The following is an 8205-nucleotide window of genomic DNA, read 5'->3' as shown; positions in this document are numbered from 1 at the left end:
ACTTACATAAATAATCAGAATTAAGCCTAATGAAAAGCCAACGTTTCTGTTTCTGAGAAGCTCTCGCCATTCTAACAGAAGTTACTTAATGCTCAGTGCAGACTTATTTGATGATACATACGAGCTTATACCACAATTTCCTAGATCTTGTTAATTATTTCACCATAATATGTGTTCAACCGACTCTCTCTCGTCTGTCCATTTCACACAGTTCGACTCTCATTCAGATGATTACTATGAAACTAAATGTCTAGTGATACGATGAAAGAGTAATGGAACGGAGAAAAATTCTCTCCGGCGCCGGGATTTGAACCCGGGTTTTCAGCTCTACATGCTGACGCTTTATCCACTAAGCCACACCGGATTCCACCCCGGCGTCGGAAGAATCGTCTCAGTTTTAAGTTCCAACTCTTGGGTTCCCTCTAGTGGCCGCCCTCTGCACTACGTCATAGATATCTATGAACCTAGGACCGAAGTCCACACATGTGATGAGGTGCACTCGTAATGAGTGACTAGTTGGCCGGGATCCGACGGAATAAGCGCCGTCTTAAATCACGAAGTGATTTACGCATATCATATATATGAGACGATTCTTCCAACGCCGGGGTGGAATCCGGTGTGGCTTAGTGGATAAAGCGTCAGCACGTAGAGCTGAAAACCCGGGTTCAAATCCCGGCGCCGGAGAGAATTTTTCTCCGTTCCATTACTCTTTCATCGTATGATGACGCAGAATATCTGCATGGAAATATCATACGTACTTCGGTACATTATAATAATATATATATATAAATTTCTAGTGTTAATCTTTATATTCTGATCAATATAATGCTATACGTAATCTAAACTTCAAAAGATACTAGCAATAAATTTTGTGAAGATGTGTGAGATACGGGATGAAAATATGAAACACAAACATATTAGTCTACTTACATACTTACAAATGGCTTTTAAGGAACCCGGAGGTTCATTTCCGCCCTCACATAAGCTCGCCGTCGGTCCCTATCCTGTGCAAGATTAATCCACTCTCTATCATCATATCCCACCTCCCTCAAATCCATTTTAATATTATCCTCCCAAAAGTTATTTTCCCTCCGGCCTCCCAACTAACACTCTATAAGCATTTCTAGATTCGCCCATACGTGCCACATGTCCTGCCCATTTCAAACGTCTGGATTTAATGTTCCTAATTATGTCAGGTTAAGAATACAAAGCGTGCAGTTCTGCGCTGTGTAACTTTCTCCATTCTCCTGTAATTTCATCCCTCTTAGCCCCAAATATTTTCCTAAGAACCTTACTCTCAAACACCCTTAATCTCTGTTCCTCTCTCAAAGTGAGAGTCCAAGTTTCACAATCATACAGAACAACCGGTAATATAACTGTTTTATAAAGTCTAACTTTAAGACTATTAAATACGAGAAAATTTCGTACCGGCACCGGAAATCGAACCCAGGACCTCTCAGTTATGCGCGCAGAGAGCTCTTACCAACTGAGCCATGCCGGAACACGATCTACGGCGCCGGCGTATTTAATAGTAATAATACAATAGACTAATTCATTTTAGTCCTGTAATATTCAATGAGGTGGGCGAGACCTCATACATATGAATATTTGATGTATCTAACTTTAACATTTTTTGACAGCAGATTAGATGACAAAAATTTCTCAACCTAATAATAATAATAGGCATTTTCCAAATTTATTCTGCGTTTAATTTCCTCCCCAGTGTTATTTATATTTGTTATTGTTGCTCCAAGATATCAGAATTTCTCCACCTCTTCGAAGGATAAATCTCCAATTTTTATATTTCGATTTCGTACATTATTCTGGTACTTCGAGATTTATAAATGAAATTCAAGTAAGCCTTTTTTCAGATCTGTGACAGGAGTGACGAGAAGGAACTACATGAGGAACAGTAACATAGATTATTGCCTAAATATATCTATTTCCCGAAAATATTCAGGAATAATTAATACATTCTCGAATCACAAAATGTGGGCAATATTAAACAGCCGACCTGATAACAACATTTCGTATAATAATAATAATAATAATAATAATAATAATAATAATAATAATAATAATAATAATAATAATAATAATAATCCGTGGCGCAACAGCCCACGAGGGGCCATGACCTACCAGCCGGCTGCTGGCCTCACGGCCACATGCAGAAGCAGAGGTGGACGATCACCCAACCAGAATTGAGGTATCGTGTGGTTAGCCGATGAGTCCCCCCAGCCGTTATAGCTGGTCTGAGTAACCGGATTTCGCTACATATCGTAGCTCCCCAAGTCCATCACGATGCTGAGTGGGTACGGTCCCATACACTGGCCGAAATTTCATGAGAAAATTTCTTCCCCCATGCGGATTGGAACCGGTGCGCATTCCGTAACGCGAGTCCCAGGCAGGATGCCTTAGACCACTACGCCACGGCGCGGGAAAACTTTCTTGTATACTAGGCACAAATTTTTCAACTGGAATTACGAAACGAATAATAACCACTAAAGCCACGAATAACTGAATTGTCTAATGCCTGGAGCATGGATGAGAAGTGGAAGAATTTAATTATTTTGAACTAAAGATCATTTATTGTTAATTTAACCCAGCAGTTACACCTGGCATCACCTGTTCAAATCCGTTTAAAGCACTCCCGTAATTTCGTTTCGAGATGGCTGGCTTCCGGATTCATTCATTCATAGTGCTCTGCCCAAGGGCAGGTCTTTCACTGCAAACCCAGCATTCTCCAGTGTTTCCTATTTCTCCTTCCTCTTTAGTTTCCACATATGATCCATATATCTTAATGTCGTATATCATCTGATATCTTCTTCTGTCCCGAACTCTTCTCTCGTTCATCATTTCTTCCGGTGCATCCTTCACAAGGCAGCTTCTTCTCAAACAGTGACCCAGGCAATTCCTTTTCCTCTTCTTGATAAGTTTCAGCATCATTCTTTCTTCATTCACTCTTAGCAACACAGCTTTGTTGACTTCTGGATGTAACTAATATATGAGTAAGATGAAGTTTTATTCGATATAGTGAAATATTCAAAATTATTTATCTATATCAGTGGTGACCAAAACGGGTGTCGTGATTATATCGTGTAATCACAGACATTCAAACGGGTACAAGGAGTTTCGTGTACATTGCTGTGTGTTTCATTCACGTACTGAAGGCAAGCAGTGGCGGTATCATGTCGCTCTACAAACTCTGTCTCTACAAGCAGTAAGAGGTGGTTAAATTTATTTAAATTCAAATATACAGAATAAAGAAATATAATTACAAAAACAAACAAAGAGAAATACAAATAAAATAATACAAGCTATATAAAAAGAAGATACAGTAGTATTAACAAAATTTGAGACCGAATGAGCAGCGCAGCAGGAGAACTTTTTTGTTGTTCTCTTGGACAAAATGTAATATGTTTACTTTGCCCAACGGTTCAATTAGGAGTATATAGAAACATTAATTGCAATGCTGAATAATGTATTATTATTATTATTATTATTATTATTATTATTACTGCCCACTAAGTATGTATTTCTATAATTCTTCTGTACGTGAATGAATATTGATATTTTTAGATCTTCTCCCTAGACGGATAAAATTATTAGGTTTTATCTCAATTTTAATCTTCTTAATCTTTAGATGATGGTAACTATTTATTAGTTATACATTTAATAATAATATTATAGAAAAACTGATCCAATATTATGTGCCAACGAACTGTTAAACGCCAGGAATTGACATGTATCAAATCATAGCCAGGAAGAGAAAGATGACATAAATAAAAGTAAGGAAGTCAGCTACCTAATGGGGTTTGAAATATCTCGTGCTCTAATAGAACAGAATTTTTCAAAAGAGTAATGTTTAAAATAGCTTAAATAACTTGTCCATAAGAAGTTTTTAATTTTGAAAAACTACGAATTTCTTGACCAAGTATCGAGAGAATCATTAAGAAAATTCCTGATTATATTCAAGAGAAAAGTTAAAAAAGAAGCAACAAAAATCCTATATTATTCACTGGCTCTTGATGACAGCAGTGACATTATTAATACAGCAAGGCTTGAGATTTTTATCAGCGGGATTGATCAAGATGTTATTACAGGTTATAGTTTTCATGCCAAGTGTCTAACTTTCCTTCGTCTCCTTACTTAATAGGCTGTCTGTCGCATGTAATCACTGTAGTTTGAGTTTTGGTCACCGCTGATCTATACGTAAAATAAGGAAATATAATGCTGACAAACTAATATGACTTGATCATATTCAAACAAGGCAGGAATTTACAAACTACAAGATTATGTAAGAATACTGGAGGGAAATTCATTAAACAAATTGCCGAGAATAATTACTTGGGAACGAAAATCATGCAAAGTAGAACATTATAAAATGCAATTGCAAATAACAATGCCAGTTCGAAGATATGTTTTCATGACGTTAGTACACAATGATATACATGGACCGACATATGAATACCGGATGAAGGATGAAGCTTCTCTCATTTATTGATAGTTATTTTATGTACTGTAAATCTACTTAGTGTTACTTCTTTTGGCCTGTTCCAGCGTCACCCATCTCTTCTTTGGACGTATTTCTTTTTGGAAACTACTAAAACTTCAGTTTCGGAAGTCTTGATTCATGTACTCTTCGAACATCTTATGCATAATGTTACATTCAGTTATAGAGAAATATTTAGTTCTTTATTTATTTATTTATTTATTTCAATATTGAACGAGCTTAGTATATTCTGTCACTGATGTAATGTGTGATTAAACAAATATCCACTATAGCCTATAGCAGTAAAAACTGTAATGTATAACAGTGAAATATGGTAAATGAAAGAAAAGTTAAAAAAATACCATTCACTGAGATTTATTTTGTCGGTGAAAATGAAATGTAATGCAATTGAAGGGTTCAGAGCCATAGTGGGCCAAGCACCATTGATTAAAAACTGAGAAAGCAAGGGTTAAAGTTAAGTGAATACCATAGTTTAATGAAGATTGACATATCATTTAGTTTGAATGTGTATGCTTTATATTACTTGCTATATGTTTTCATTGAATTATGGTGACTATTACACTCTTACTAAGTCATACTACTTTTGACCAATAAAACGGTACGAAAGGACGTATTTCAACCAATCATGGCTGCTTATCGCACAATTTTATCGCGTCCCTAGCATTTGTTTAATTTTATCGCGTCCCTAGCATTTGTTTAATTTTATCGCGTCCTTAGCATTTGTTTCTTTGTTTGCCAGCATTTCAAACTGCGCTGGTCTGGACGTCAAAATATATATATATATATATATATATATATATATATATATATATATATATATATATATATAATTACAAACCACTCCAGTCGATGCACAGCAGTTTCAAATATGACTCGCATGGGCATTCAAGAACAAGAATTAATAAAAATCACTGATCATACATATGCATCTTCTGAAATCCGATTTACAAATAAATGAAGAGCACCATTCGGAAATCCTGAATAAGTTGAATACACCATGTAGGCCTAAATCAACGAGTTCCACTTCTATTACACACACGTCCAACATAACATCAATTGAACCACCAACCACATTCAAATTTGAAAATTGTACATTCAATAATTATTCCTTTTAAAATTATTCATTCGGAAATCCTGAATTAGTTGAATACACCATGTAGGGCTAAATCAACGAGTTCACTTCTATTACGCACACGTCCAATATAACATCAATTGAACCACCAACCACATTCAAATTTGAAAATTGTACATTCAATAATTATTCCTTTTAAAATTATTCATGTTTATTTTTTATGTCATCGTCGTTAATTAAAACTTTTCTAACACTTGTATATATTAGTTAGGTCATGTTATAGCTTCTGCTATATGATATTATGGATAGTCACGTATCAGAGATTGTTTAATATTAAGATTTATTGAAAATCATCTGTCAAGTGACGTTGATTACTGGGATTCGGATAATTGAAGTGGAATGTTGCATTTTAATAAAAAAGAAACTGAATCAACAAAGCCTTCTTGACTAGTAACATTGCCATCGTGTATAATAGATCGAGAACTTCTCGACGAGAAGATTGCTCACTACTGCCATCTAGCATGCATCTAGCGTAATATTTGTAATGTTGAGATGGTACAATAATACATTTGAAGACAGTTGTATTTTCGTAAGTCAATTAATATTTTATTGTATTGGAGTACTTCGTTACTTCTAATCTTCATATACTTTCTTCTAATCGTGTAATAGTCAATTAAATCCCACTCGAGTTTTGATTTTCTGTAGATAAATCAAAACGTCTAGTGAGATTACTGTTGATAAATTCATTTTAACTCTTGTTTTCTACGGTTTTAGTAACTGGCGCTTAGCCCACTATGGTTCTGAACCCTTTAATTGTGAAAAAAAATTAATAACCACAAATATCTCTAATACTATGGAAGGCGACATCAATATTATTTCATCATATTGTTGGACCATATTCAAAGAGTGTATTAGGATCACCTACCAATACAAGTTGTAGGTCACCACAAAGAAAAGAGGCATGATCTGGGCCCAAAATTATTTCTGGCATGAAAAAATTTCTTACAATTTGCGACCGCAGAATTTAACTCTGAACAAAATATTATTTGTAGTACCTCAAAATGGTCTGAAATCACAGAAGTGCTGCTATTACACAAGTTGGAGGAATGGTACAATAGTAATACAGTGCTATCAGTTTTGCTTTCCGCAGGAGTGTTTTCCCATTAGGAACCATTAATCAATAATAAGCTCTAAAGGCTATTCATATGTCCAATTGAAAACTTCTTCGTTAGCCGGTTTGGTTAATGAATTTCCCTTCAGTATTCTTACTGTACATAATCTTGTAGTTTGTAAATTCCTGCATTGTTTCAATATGATCAAGTGAATTTTTTGTCAGCACTTTATTTTCTTACTTTACATATAGATAAATGATTTTGAATGTAATATTATCTATTTATTTTACAATATTTTACCATATCGAATAAATCTTCATGTTACTCATATATTAGTTACATCCAGAAATGAACAAAGCTGTGTTGGAAAGAGTGAATGAAGAAAGAATGATGCTGAAACTGATCAGAAAGAGGAAAAGGAATTGGCTGGATCACTGGCTAAGAAGAAATTGCGTACTGAAGGATGCACTGGAAGTAATGGTGAATGGGAGAAGAGTTCGTGGCAAAAAAGATGTCAGATGATGGACGACATTATGGTATGTGGATCATACTCCTCTGCGAAGATTAAGAGGAAGGCGAAAAATAGGAAAGATTGGAAAATATTGGGTTTGCATTGAAAGACCTGCCTTTGGGTAGAAAACTAAAAATTAATGAAAGAATTCTCTCTTCACCATTGGATTGGCACTTTGCAAACGCAATTCGGACAGAGACGGTCCTTCGAAACTGTCTCCGTTGGAGTCACACAGCAAGGACCCCGACGCAATCCACTCATTGTGTGATGATGTCGCAACTGTAAGCATTATTGCCTGGATAAACGCTGTTGGTCAATGAAAGCGTCGTATGCCATACATACATAAGACGACCTTGCCCCCAGTATGGGAACAGAGCAGTTCTAGGAAAATAACAATACGCCTTTGTGTTCCGAGCATATTGAAAGCAAAATTCATAAAATGTAACTTTTACTGTGCCAACCTGAATATGAGCTGTTGCGTAAACGTAAATTTCGATTTCGTAACGGGAGACTCTAAAACGAGCTATGCACAGAATAAAAGAGTTACAACAATTCTGTGATGTTCGGGTAAAGGGGGATAAGTCATTTTTTGTGCAGATGGAATTTTGTTCCCCAGATGAACACTCAAGTTAAATTACACAAGTGAGTGTGCAAAAATCAAAAGAATACTAGCAGTGAGAGGCGGTTCGTGTGTAAAATGACAAGGGGTTCACTAGTTCTATATTACATAGTTTTCCAATAATTTAAACAATATCATATTTCTGAAAAATTAAAATAATAGTACAGTTCTTTAAAGTAGATAATTACCTTAAAATGAGCCTGATGAAGAAGAATGTGATGATGATGATGATGATGATGAATTATTTCTGAAAGAACATAACGATTTTTTATTTATTCATTTATTTATTCATTTGTTGTTGAACATAACAGGCAAAGCCCAATTACAATGTTCACGACTAACAAATTAATTGATAAAACATAAACAAGGAAAAGGAAA

At 35.3% G+C, this 8205-nt stretch overlaps 1 non-coding gene across 1 annotated transcript; it reads right to left on the bottom strand.

Annotated features, from left to right (window-relative positions):
• Positions 1-292: 292 nt before the first annotated feature.
• Positions 293-364, bottom strand: TRNAY-GUA (transfer RNA tyrosine (anticodon GUA)). The gene has a single exon. It is a non-coding gene; the product is annotated as a tRNA-Tyr (tRNA).
• Between the last annotated feature and the right edge of the window lie 7841 nt (positions 365-8205).

This window comes from Periplaneta americana, chromosome 6, assembly GCF_040183065.1.
Source record: "Periplaneta americana isolate PAMFEO1 chromosome 6, P.americana_PAMFEO1_priV1, whole genome shotgun sequence".
NCBI classification, from domain to species: domain Eukaryota; kingdom Metazoa; phylum Arthropoda; class Insecta; order Blattodea; family Blattidae; genus Periplaneta; species Periplaneta americana.
Note: the sequence above shows the minus strand (reverse complement) of the source record. Positions and strands in the feature narration are given on the sequence as shown.